Here is a 12,756-nt window from a genome sequence, read left to right on the forward strand (position 1 = left end):
CAAAGTTTACATAACCCCTTATATGACATATATTTACTTTCTTTTATGATAATATTCCCCAGGAAATTTTGAGGAAAGGGCATCAAATTAATATGGAATTTTGTGAGTAAATGAGCCAATCAAATGCCACAGTTAACTACCTATGAGAAGTGATTACAGTTAAATAATTGGATCATACTATTTTGGCACAGTTAACTACACATAGTGAAATTAGATTTCACCCTCCTTACTATTTGAAAGACAAGGTATAAGTTGGCCTTTCAAAACTTGAGTAGTTTGAACCACTAAATGGTGGGTCTCTCTTGGCACAATTATATAGTTATATAGACATCTCAAGTTTTGATAATTACAAAAGGGGATAGGAGTTCTAACTAACTACTTATAGGAAAGTCTTATTCAACCAGTATCTAATATCATTAAGAAGTGGTATTTTAGGGCTGGAGAGATTGCTTAGTGGTTAAGCCCTTGCCTGGGAAGCCTAAGGACCCCAGTTTGAGGCTTGATTCCCCAGGACCCACATTAGCCAGATGCACAAGGGGGCCCACACATCTGGAGTTCATTTGCAGTGGCTGGAAGCCCTGGAGCACCCATTCTATTTCTGTCTCTTTTCTCTCTCTCGCTCTCTCTCTATCTGCCTCTTTCTCTCTCTGTATGTCACTCTCAAATAAATAAATAAAAATAACAAAAAAATTTAAAGAAATAGTATTTTAGACATTTAGTTGAGACTTATAGTCTTAGTAGAAGAGCCAACAAAATCTTAGAGCAGGTGAAGTCACCCATAGAGAAAAGCAGATGGCATTTGGTAAATTACTTCAGGAGTCCACACAGCATAAAAATGAGACATTGGCAAGTGCAGTTGTCCATGGGGCATTAGTTTCAGGACCTCCAAGCATACCAAATTCTAATAATACTCAAATCTCTTGTGGAGAATAGCATAGTATTTGCATGTAACATATGTATATTATTTTGCATTAATTCTTTTGTCTCTTGGTCATTGCTAATACTTAATATAAATGCTACATAATAGTGACTATAGGGCATTGCTCAGGAATAATAGAAAGGAAACAACTAGACATGTTCATTTTCAATATTTTGAATGACTCAATTTGTGATTATGTTCTGGCTCCTAGTGCAAATATCTACCTCTAGGTCTAGCCTATACTTAGGAGTACTCTCATTTTTAAAGTTTAAGCTTCTAGAAATTACTGAAATGCTCTTCAAAGTGACATAGTCTGTAAGTCCTCCCTCACAGTGTCAGATGTCTTTCTTTCATAAACTAACTGGTGCTCTGCATGGCATTTCTCTGACTGGTTGCTTGGATTTGTGTTCAGTAAATTGACTTTTCTGCATCTTTGCCCATTTTACATTAGTTCTGTTGCCTTTCTCTGATGATTAGTTTTGTTTAGAAATTGTGGATGTCACTCCCCTTTGGCACCTTGAACACAGTGGACTTTGCTGTTATATTTTTTAAAATAATATTCTTATTCCTAATGACTGAGACTATATGAAAGTTACTGAAGTTAAGTGTTGCTAAAAATTGTTCTTTTTTTTTTTTTTTTTGAGGAGCTCCACCAACACCAGCAGGATGCTGGGTCTCCTTTTTTTTTTTTTTTTTTTTTTTGGTTTTTCAAGGTAGGGTCTCACTCTGGCTCAGGCTGACCTGGAATTCACTATGTAGTCTCAGGGTGGCCTCGAACTCACGGCGATCCTCCTACCTCTGCCTCCCAAGTGCTGGGATTAAAGGTGTGTGCCACCACACCCGGCAAAATTGTTCTTTTTATGGGAGCAAAAAGTATATCATTCAACTTGAGATGGCTTAAAACCTAAGGCAGAATCTTCATACTTCTGTTATATATATGGAACAAACAAGGAAAAACTGAAACAACAAACTTGCATTTGATCAGCTTTGAATTTCTTCTGTTAAAACAAATACTTGTGGGAGTTTATGTAATAAAACTCTTCATAAGTGATCCTAAATTAGCTAATTTGGGAAAGTTATTTTAGAGACATTTGAAGCTATGCTAAGCAATGCTAAAACAAATGTATTCCTTTGTCAATGAAAATTGGAAAGAATTAAAGGGCACATTAGCATACAAAGTATAATAAAAAATAACAGTGCTGAAAAGTCAAACCTTCATGTTGCTAATTCTGATAACAAAAGCAATTCTATGGATTTAGTAAACTGTGTCTATTTTGCTAGCACACTAAAGGTTAAACAAATTTAAGCTGTTAGTCTGTAAGCAACTTTCAAACTCAATTTCCCTAGTGGATCAAAAGAAAATATAAATGCTTGGCAGCTCTTTCCTTCCCAGTAGAGAAAACCTTTCTTTTAGTTTCAGAGATGTGGGTTTTTAAATACTTATTTCTTTTTTGTTTCACTGCTCACATTTAACATTTCTAAAAATACCAAACTGGCTCACTTTATATATCTCTAGTATTTGACTGGAGGAGAAATTCAGAATTTTAAAAAGATGTTATAGGTTAGTATTTTGGTATACATGTGACACTATTTTAAATTTTCAAGTGGAAATGCTTGTTGTGGAACTGTATGTTCTTTTTTTTTCTGAGCATATTTCCATCATAGCATTTTTCTTATAAAATTGGCACTAAATACTCCTTTCATTTTATTAGTACAAACTGCCCACTGACCTAACCAATTAGAGGTTCCATTTTCTGAACTTTTGCTCATGTCCCCATATCTTCAGTCATCATGCTAAAAGGATGAAGTATGACTCGTTACCAAGTTCTGTTTTAAGGCACTGAGAGACTCTTCTCCCCAATTCAATATCATAGAAAGAAAAATTTGTCTACCGGTTCAATTCATCTCATCTTCACTCTTTCTTCTTTTAAGCATTCCACCCCCACTCTCAGTGCTTGCTTCCTTTCTACTTGCAAATGTGTCATGCCAACACACACACACACACACACACACACACACACACACATACACACACAGTAACCTTGTCATCTTGCTCTTCTCATCTCTCACTAATGGAGAACAATATATTAAATTTAGTTCTAGGACTGGGGAAATGACTCAGCAGTTAAAGGGACTTGCTTGAAAAGCCTGATAGACCTGGTTCAAGTTCCCAGTGCCCCCATAAGACTAATAGCATAAAGTGGCACCTAGGTCAGTTCATTTGCAATGGCGGAAGCACCCATTCACACTCTCCTTGTTTATCTCTCTTTCTATGTTAAATAAATAAATAAATACTTTTGAAGAATAAGTATTATTATGTAATAAGGTAACATGTATCATCATGGATTTCTTGCTGTTGTAAACATTACCAAATTACTTTAAACTAGAGAAAGCATATTGGCTGATTGTAAGCCAGAAAAATTCAAGATATACTCTACTCAGGGGACAAGTGAGGATCCATTTCTTATCTCTATTTTGTTTCTGTTATGTGTGTTTACTTGCTAACCTTTGAGTGGAATTCATCTTTCAATGTGTAAACATCTCCTATATTACCATTACAGTTAATATGGAAAAAATATTGTCATAATAACACAAAGTTTTGACTCCACATGTTTTTGGTTTTTATGTTCTCTTTGGGACATATGCCCATGTTAGCTGATCCCTTTGTCTAGAGGGAAAGAACACACTAACTACCCTGGAAATTGAGAAAGTATAATGGGTTAGTTCTTCCCACAATAAAATGGTAACATTCAAGGGGCAAAAGATGTAGCTCCGTCATAGAAAGATGTAGCTCCCTCATAGAAAGATGTAGCTCCATCATAGAAAGAAAGATGTAGCTCCATCATAGAAAGATGTAGCTCCATCATAGAGCACTTGTGGAACATGCACATGGCCCTGGATTGGATCTCAGTTTTGCCAAAAAAAAGAAAAAAGAAACATAATTTCTTTAAAGAGCTACCATTGCAACAGCAGCAGCTTTCTGTGGTTTGTTAAGCTGGACCACTGCCTTGTTTTCGGGGAATAGGCTGCTGACCTGTACAAAGTCCTGCAGCCAAGCCTTTTCCTACTCAGGATGCTGTTTCCGTCATCAGGAATTCATCCTGGAGATTGTCTAGAGATAGGAATACTGTCCTTGACTCTCTCCTTGACCAGCCATTGATATCTGCTGCCAGACTTCTATAAAAGTAAATTACGTAGTGCCTAAGGTCCTTACTAGTTCTACTGCACTGATTACTGGTTACGCATCAGCCTGTTCACCTTTTGGTGTGAACAATTATGACTCTGGAAGGCTTGGGTTGTCTGCTGTATCCCTGCCCACTTCATAAGCTGCCAAGATATAATACAAGACAAAAAAAACTAAATAAATGAATAAATAATAAATAACTAAATATAAATGAGTTTAATTGTGCAGTGGAAAGCTAATTTTAGTAACACAGTATAGATGGTACTCCCATGTACATACAACAAAACTAATCTTAGTAAACGTAATCAACCATAGCAAAAATATGTTGACAATAGAAAACAACATTCAGTAAATGCTTACCTTGTGCTAGGTCCACTTCTCAGAACATGTACCATCACTAAGTGGAAGTTCTGACCCTACCCTATTTCATCAATGAGGCTCTAGAAGTAGAGAGCACTTAATACATCATTCATTTGGAGTGAACATGGTTAAGGTCTGCACCCCAGAAATAAGATGCCACTTTTATGTTAGGATCTGCCACTCAGGTATATTCACAAATGTGTTTCCAGTCTCCTGAGGAATCACAGGGCTATGACACTGTGTTCATTTAAAAGGCTAAGGATTACCAGCTACAGAGGAAGATGTAAACTTTTTGTTGTTCAAATATCAAGGTCAAGTAAGTTGTATATTCTAAAGCATTTTTGTACAATGTGCTACATTTTGTCACCATATCTCACTCTAGTGTTTCTCTGAGCATCTCCTACATGAAAGTATTTATCTTCTTTAATAGAGACTTCTAACTGAACATTATTCTATTATATACCACACTGAACTGTAACAATTTGAGCCTTCCCATAGGAAGAACAAAAGTATAGACTTACTCTTATAATGACTGTATAATAACTAAAGTTTAAATTAGAATTTTGAATAGTAATTCCTATTTAACATTAGTGGGATTTAAAAAGAGATTGAGCAATTGTTTCTTGAGTTTTAGCAAAGCAATATATAAAGGCATCAAAATAGAAGGAGTAATTGGAAATGGTAGGGTGCTCAATGGAATAAGTATTAGAAAGGGAACAACAGAGAGTAATAGGACAGGAATATGATTAAATTGCAGAATGTTTAAGTATTAAAATCCTCAATAAAATGTTAAAAATAAAGTTTCTTTATAATTTTTTAAATAAAACAATCATTTTTAAACTGAGAGCTGTAAATAATATATAATCTGGATTTTTAAAGTGTATGTGCATAGGAATGTACTCATGTGCACACATGTGTGCACAAAAATATATGAAGTCTTTAGTAGTTTAGAAATATGAAGGGGTTTTTTTTTGTTTTCTTTAAGTACATTAATAGCTTGGCAAGAGTGAAATACCTTAATTCCCCTCTTTGGATCACAAAACACAACTATTGAGCAATAATTCTAACAAGACTTTTGGAAATTATTGGTAATATATGAACTAGCCTTGTTTGGGTATTACTCTGCCAAAACATGCACGTGTTTTCATGTTAAATTTAAATGTGAGGAATAGTCCACTTAATGTTACATATCTTTCACTGGTTTTCTCTCTAGTGGAACATCCCACAAGAGAACTGCAATAAATTTATTATTTACTCCAAGACACACAAAATTTCAGAAAATTGATGGAGAATCAAGGAATTAGTAGCCATGTTGGTGAAAGAGGGTGGAGTTGTTTCATTTAAGGAATGAATAGCTTTTTATATTTATTTCTTTTTGAGTTTTGAAAGGAAATTCTTTGTAAATGGTGATGTTAGGCTGGAATTGCAACTCTGTTGGTAGAGTGTTTGTCTAGTATTCAGGAAACCCTAGTGTAACTCTGTTGGCAGAGTACTTATCTGCAGGAAGCTCTGGCACTCAGCAAACCTACAATCTTAAGCCCTCCAGAAGTGGAGGCAGAAAGATTAGAAATTCAAGGATAACTATCCTGGACAAAAAGGTGATTTTATATGAGATATTGAACATTACTTTTGAAAAGTAGAGGTTTATTCCAGATGTGATAGAAATATGGGTTCATTCAGTTAATTTATCTTCAATTTGAGTATGTGTGTTATTAACACCTAACATGTCTCCTTCACTCCTCACATGCAGACTAATTGAGAATTATACCAATATGTCACACAACACTGAAGCAAAAGGCACCAAATCTAAACATACTGTTCAGTACGTGCCTCTGAATTAGAGGCATAAACACATTTGCTTTAAGAAATGAGAGGACTGAATTAGCACTATCTCTTTCTTCTAATTCTGAGTTTTCAAAATTTTAAAAACTTTAATAGTTGGGGTTGGGAAGACCACCAGTGGTTAAAGGCTCTTATTTTCAAAGTACTGGCCCAGGTTAAATTTCCAAGCAACCTATGTTAACCAGATGCAAAAAAGAGGGTACAAGTGTCTTGAGTTCAATAGCACAGATAATGGGTACTGGTATGCTCATATACACAACACACACACACGCAAAATTTAAAAACTAGTAGTTCTAAAATAATTTCATAAATCTGTATTATATCCATTTTCAGGTATAATTTATACTTTTTATCATAAGCCTAAATAGTTTCAAATATTTTCTAAAACTAATAAATATTGAGTTTTGAAATGAAAATCCTTTAAAATAAAGAATATTGAAACCTGAGAAAGACATCTGTGTGTCATGCAGGTACATCATCTAAATTCATTTAAAAACCACTCAGGCCCCTCTGTCACTTCATATTTGGCATTTAATATTCACATAGAAAGACCAAGAACTCTAAATACCTGTTCTCAGATAATATCATTCAAGATCCCAGAAATCATGTTTACATATCTCCTGCCCCAGTCCTCCACACAGAAAGAACTTAATCTAAATGTCACAAGAGCATGTGGGATATGCTGCTGCTGAGGGCTAAGTCACATGCCACTTTGCAGGGCAGGTATATTTGAAGTGCTTATGAGATAGACCATTTAATTAACTCATCAAGTCCCTAGCCAAATGGCATGAATGTAAAATGTTCTTGCAGTAAGAGCTACATTTCTTATAGGACCAAATGTCCATGTCTTATCCCTCTGATTTCTAATTAGAATGATATGTGTAAAAATTATGCCTTCTAATTTTAATAAATAATGTTGAATATTATAGTAAAAATAAACACTTGAAAAGGTTAACTCTACTGTAGTTGTTTATAAACATATTTGCAAATATTCACATTTATTATGATTTAATCATGTTATTAAAAATTTACATAAAAATTGACTGAAAATCATAATTATTTGCTCACTATGTAGAGACAAAAACAAAATCTTTACAACATATAGATAGTTATATGCTACATAACCTTTACTTTGTTAGATATCCAAGCACAGATATACCATCAGTAGAATATCTGAACATACATGCTAATAAAATCAGCATTCATTAACTTTCTGCCACTTTTGAGATATATAAAAACATTGAGAAAATATTTTTCAGGGTAAAATATAACATATTTTACTTGACAATGAGTTGGCTCAGTAATCAATTCTTGGTGTTTAAGTATATTCTGGTCCAGCTTCATTTGTTCATTTGTCTAGCCCTCACTAACATTTGAGGAAAGTCCAGAGAATTTATCTAAAAGCATCTTAAAACTATGGTACTTTGTTTATTTTGTTAATTTATTTATTTTTGTTTTGTTTTGTTTTGGAGCTATGCCTGATGCATTTCTTTTTTATTATTATTAATTAGTTTTGTATTTAGCAAACACAGTCAGTTTGGTACCATTATTAGGCTCATCCTTGACATACCCCCTCCCTATAGCCCCTCCTTGTTGAGGTATATGAGTCATGCATTGTGGAGTTAGCCCACAGTTATGGGTAAGATAAATGTTTCTGCACATCATGACCCAACATGTGGCTCTGACATTCTTTCTGCCCCATCTTCTGTAAAATTTGCCTGAGCCATATTGGGTTCATTTTTGGTGTGCTTCAGTGATGAAGTGTTGGGGGCCTCTGGGGCTCTGGTTCTCTGATTTGGTAGGAGTTAATTTTTCTCTGTATTGATCTCCTTCCCCCTTGTGCTGGTAACCAGTTCATCAGGAAAACAGCACCCTTGCTTGTTTCGCCAATTTTTCTTAGTTTCAACCGGGGCCCTTTTGAGGTATGGTGGGATGGCTGTCTTCTTAGGATCTATATCTATCTGAAAAAGAGAAGCAGATTCTCCAATGGAGAGTAAGTTAGCACCAGGACAAATTAGATAGCCCTTACTTTTTTTTTTATAGAGAATTTAATAGGTGTAGGCCCTCTTGTAGCCCTTGATTGATGGTAGCTTGATAATTGAGAGTGGGCTTATTTTTGGATATGGTTTGGACTTGTTTCCCAGCTCTAGCTATGAGTCCCATACCATTGAAGGGATCAGTTAGCCAAATCAAGGGCAGTTGGTTCCCCACCATGGCTGTGTGCCACTATTGCACTTGTGTGGGCATCACAACAGGTTATTTGTTGCTAAGTAGGTTAGATCATGAGTTGCATGGACAGATATTGGTCCTTTTCCCACAGTCGCCCATGTAGCACCTTCTGCCACTAGACACACTGACCGTCTGGGTACTGACTCTCTTCTGACTTCCAGCCATGCCATTCCATTTTCCATGTCAACCACATAAGTGTCTTCAGCAGTAGGGTCTTACCACTAACCTTTGGTTGGTCATCAAGTACTCTGACAGAAGTCTGTCTGTCTTTTAGGAAACCTTGTAGGTCTTTCTGGTCAAAAGCTCATTGTGGATGATGACCACATGCTGGTACTAGGAGAGCAAAGTCTAAGAACCTATGGCTTCCAACCCAAACTACCCAGCAAAAGTGTCCCTCATAATAGATGGTGAAAGAAAAACTTTCCATGACAAAACTCAGCTTTACAATTATATGAACACAAAACCAAATCTACAGAGAGTATTTCAGGAAATTCTCCTCAGAGAAAAAACAAACAACCAAACTCAAATGTCTACAAGAAGCAGATCACACCAACCAAACTCAGAGCAGGAACAAAAAACTTCAAAGTCCATGAAAACACCAACCCACATTTACCATCACAATATGGCAGGGATCAAATCAAATCTTACAGTCATTACCCTAAATATTAATGGCCTTAATTCACCCATCAAGAGAAACAAGCTAACAGGATGGACCAAAAAATTAGACCCCTCAATCTGCTGCCTTCAAGAAACCCACCTCACCACTAAAGACAGACACCTCCTCAGTGTGAAAGGGTGGAAAACAATATTCCAAGCAAATGGGAATAAGAAACAAGCAGGCGTAGCTATGTTAATATCGGATAAAAATACACTACAAACCAAAAATAATCAAAAAAGACAAAGAAGACCACTTCCTACTTATCAAGGGAATGATCCATCAAGAATATATTACAATCCTAAATCTGTATGCACCAAACACAGGGGCACCACAGTTCATAAAACAAAACCTACTTGACAATAAAAAAAATAACCACCAACACCATCATAGCTGGGGATTTCAATACACCATTATCAGTAATAGACAGATCATCCAAACAGAAATTCAACAGGGAAGTAAAAGAGCTCAACAAAACCATAGATCACTTAGACCTAAAGGACATCTACAGAACTTTCAATCCCAAATCCACAGAAAACACATTCTTCTCAGCAGCCCATGGAACATTCTCTAAAATAGAGCATATCCTGGGTCACAAAGACTGCCTCCACATATTTAGGAAGATTGATATAATTCCCTGCATGATATCAGATCACAATGGTATATTGCTAGAAATCAACAAGAGACACACCAAGAATCCCAATGGCACCTGGAAACTGAACAGCACACTTTTAAACAATAAACGAAATAAAAAGTGAAATTGAAAAATTTCTGGAATTGAATGACAATGAGAACACATCATCCCAAAACTTATGGGACACAATGTAGGTGGTCCTCAAGGGAAAATTCACAGCACTCAATGCCTTCATAAAAAAGACAGAAAGATCCCAAATCAATAACCTAACCACCCACATAGAGGCACTGGAAAAACAAGAAAAATCCAACCCAAAAAGCTTAAGAAGGAAAGAAATAATTAAAATCAGAGCAGAAATTAATGAATTGGAAACCAAGGAAACAATTAAGACAATTTACAAAGCAAAGAGCTGGTTCGTTGAAAAAATAAACAAGATTGACAAACACCTGGCCAATTTGATCAAGCAAATGAAGGAGAAGCTTCAAATTAACAAAATTCAAAATGAAAAGGAAGTGATCACAACAGACATAAGTGAAATTGGGAGAGTCATCAGGACTTATTTGAAACACCTCTACTCTACAAAACTGAATAATGTGGAGGAGATGGATTAATTCCTGGACGCATACCATCTATCAAAGCTAAACTCAGAGCAGATTAATCACCTCAATGAACCCATCACACTCACAGAGATTGAAAAAGTAATAATAATAAAAAAAAACCTCCCCAAAAATAAGAGTCCAAGACCAGATGACTTCTCGGCTGAATTCTATCAAACCTTCATGGAAGAACCCAAACCGATCTTCTTCAAACTGTGCCACACAATTGGAGAACAGGGAAAGCTACCCAACTCCTTTTATAAAGCTATTAGCACCCTAATTCCAAAACCAGGCAGAGACGCCACGAGAAAAGAAAACTACCGTCCTATTTCCCCCATGAACTTAGATGCAAAGATCCTGAACAAAATCCTAGCAAACAGAATCCAACAACACATCAAAAGCATTATCCACCTTGACCAAGTGGGATTCATCCCAGGAACACAGGGGTGGTTTAACATAAGGAAATCTGTCAATGTAATACACCAAATAAACAAGGTTAAACATAAAAACCACATGATCATTTAGATAGATGCAGAAAAGGCCTTTGACAACATACATCACTTCATGATCAAAACATTGGAGAGAATTGTCATGGCTGGTTCATATCTTAACATAATAATATATTTATTTGAGAGTAACAGAGAGAGAGAGAGAAAGAGGCAGAGAGCAAGAGAGAATGGGCACGCCAGGGCTTCCAGCCACTGCAAAGGAACTCCAGATACGTGTGCCCCCTTGCTCATCTGGCTAACGTGGGTCCTGGGGAATCAAGCCTCGAACTGGGGTCCTTAGACTTCACAGGCAAATGCTTAACTGCTAAGCCATCTCTCCAGCCCAAAACTATGGTACTTTGGTTCTCAAAATTACCACTAATTTGTTTAACCAATTAAAATTGCATATATTTATCATATGTAGTATGTTTTGAAATATACATAAATTATGAGATGGCTAAATCAGGTACCATTATCTTTATGAAAAATAATTATCACATTATTTTTGAAAAGTATAAATTTTTATTTTGATATTTGTATTTAAGTTTAATTTTACTTCTTCACCATTGTGTCATACACAGATGTAAGTCTTTTTTTTCTGTAAGGGAATTTATTGCATTAGTTTATGGCAGTTCAACAATAGCAGTTTGCAGGCCTCAGAGTCAAGGAACCTGGTAGCTAATCAGTCCACAAAGCTGGATGCCTCAGCAAGCCTAATCTAGCACTGAAGACCTTGGGGCTTCCTGGAGAGCCTCTGTTCTTCAGTCCACGTTGGTCTTCAGTCCATGCTGGGTTTTCAGTCCATGCTGGTTTTCAGTCCACACTGGAACACAGCAAACAGCAAACAGCACTGGCAGCCAGGTGGGAGGAATGGATAATTTCCTTCCTTGAACTTCCTTAGATAAAGCCCCTCAACCAGATGTAGGTCCTATATAGCATTCTATTGACATTTTTGGAGACTTATTACTAATCCTTCTGTTATACCAAGCTTTTCAGACACAGAAATGTATAAACTTTACATTGAACAGATTATTCTGTAACCAAAAATCTTTACATACCAAAATACTTTTTATGGAATGATTTTATTATAAGCATCATTACTATATGATAAAAATATATTAACATTGTTGATTAAAAAATATCAATCATACATGGAACCTCCTAATGAGATAGCTGTAGATGTTTCAGTTTGTCCATGTATCCTACATACATCTTACTTTTTCATAGAATGGGGTTGGAGTGCAGTATCCATTCTATTCTAGTCATTCAGTTTTTACAAATTAAGTTCTTTGGAACATTCTTTGCCAGAAGACATTTTATTCTGCCTTCAATTATGTTGAAAAGAAAAAAATTAGAATTTATCAACTTCTTTTCTGCCACCACTCTGATCCTGCCACCATACCCTCTTACCTGAATTGTTAGTTTAAATTGTGTCTCTGCTTCCATTTCAGAATAACCACATTATATAACAGAGCTAGAGAATATGTTAAAAAGACAATTCAAATCGTATTACTCCTAAATTTATAATTCCACCTCAGATTTTCATTTTACGCAGTGAGTCAAAAGGACCCTTGAAGCTTTCCATGATCTGGTCCCATCTTCCCTTACTGACCCCCATCTATTTTCAATCCTACCAGCACGCTGGACACTCTTACTGTTACCTTACCAGACAGCATGTCCACCTCTGAGAAACTGTGTGCTGGGATTCTTCTGTTTGGAGGTGCTTTTCTCTCAACAACTATGGCTACCTTCCTTCTTACCAGCTGGTTCTTTGGAAGCCATTAGTTTCTGTATGTCCTTCTTGTAAGTCCTGCGCCTACCACAAATAATTTCCGACTTTCCTACTTCA

This window comes from Jaculus jaculus, chromosome 12 (assembly GCF_020740685.1).
Source record: "Jaculus jaculus isolate mJacJac1 chromosome 12, mJacJac1.mat.Y.cur, whole genome shotgun sequence".
In the NCBI taxonomy this organism is placed as follows: Eukaryota; Metazoa; Chordata; class Mammalia; order Rodentia; family Dipodidae; genus Jaculus; species Jaculus jaculus.